The sequence below is a fragment of the Gavialis gangeticus genome, unplaced genomic scaffold (assembly GCF_001723915.1).
Source record: "Gavialis gangeticus isolate Ggan-Ray unplaced genomic scaffold, GavGan_comp1, whole genome shotgun sequence".
In the NCBI taxonomy this organism is placed as follows: Eukaryota; Metazoa; Chordata; order Crocodylia; family Gavialidae; genus Gavialis; species Gavialis gangeticus.
In genome coordinates, this window is record NW_017729019.1 from 7,859,348 (window position 1) to 7,860,126 (window position 779).

Sequence of the window (779 nt, forward strand, 5' to 3'; positions counted from 1 at the left end):
CCAGCCCCAGCCCCAGCCCAGCTTCCCCCCACCTGCTGCCACAGCCACCACACAGGTCAACCTCCTTATCCACACCTGGCCACACACATCAGGGACTCACCACAGACTGAGAGACCCAAGGGCTCCAGTCACTGGGGGGGCTTGAACCCACCACCTTTGCCACCTAGGGTGGCACCCTTACCACCAGACTACTGGGGAGAGCTGAAAGCAATTCCGGCCCTGGGCCCCTTGACACGCACCCACCAGGCCCCTCCATTGCAGGAGGAAGGCGCCTCCCCGCAAAAGGAGAGAGACCTGTAGCTGAACCCAGGCCCTGCACCGTGCCCCCCTGCACTGGCTGTTGTGGGGGGTGGGCTACATCGCAGCCCTGGGCTGGCCTCCCCTCTCCCCCTGCCTGGGCAGGGCCCCTCTTTTCCGCCCCTCGCTGCAACGAGGCGGCTCCTTCGGCTAAACCTGCAGCAACGCCCAGCACAACCCGCGGGCAGCCCTGTCCCCTCAGCCCGGCGCGGGGCACAAGGGGGGCTGCCAGGACAGGCGGCTGCCCTGTGTTTAAGGGATACGCGGTGCCCGGGGGAGACAGTTATGTCGCGGGGCACAGCCCCCCGCGCTGTCACAGCCCCGCAACAGCCCCAGGGCTGGAGGGCCCCGCGCTACGGCCCAGCCCAGCCCCGGCTTTGCCTTCCCCCCCCCGGGGCAGAAGCAGCGCTCGTGCTCGGCGCCAGGCCTGTGGAGACGAGCCCGGCTCCGGCGCTGCCCGGCCTGGCACGACGCGATGCCGC

At 69.7% G+C, this 779-nt stretch overlaps 1 protein-coding gene across 2 annotated transcripts in view; it reads right to left on the reverse strand.

Moving 5' to 3' along the window:
* The window catches only part of KLHDC8A (kelch domain containing 8A), a 108,133-nt gene that overhangs the window by 69,461 nt on the left and 37,893 nt on the right, over positions 1 to 779 (reverse strand). The gene's annotated exons all lie outside the window — the stretch shown is intronic.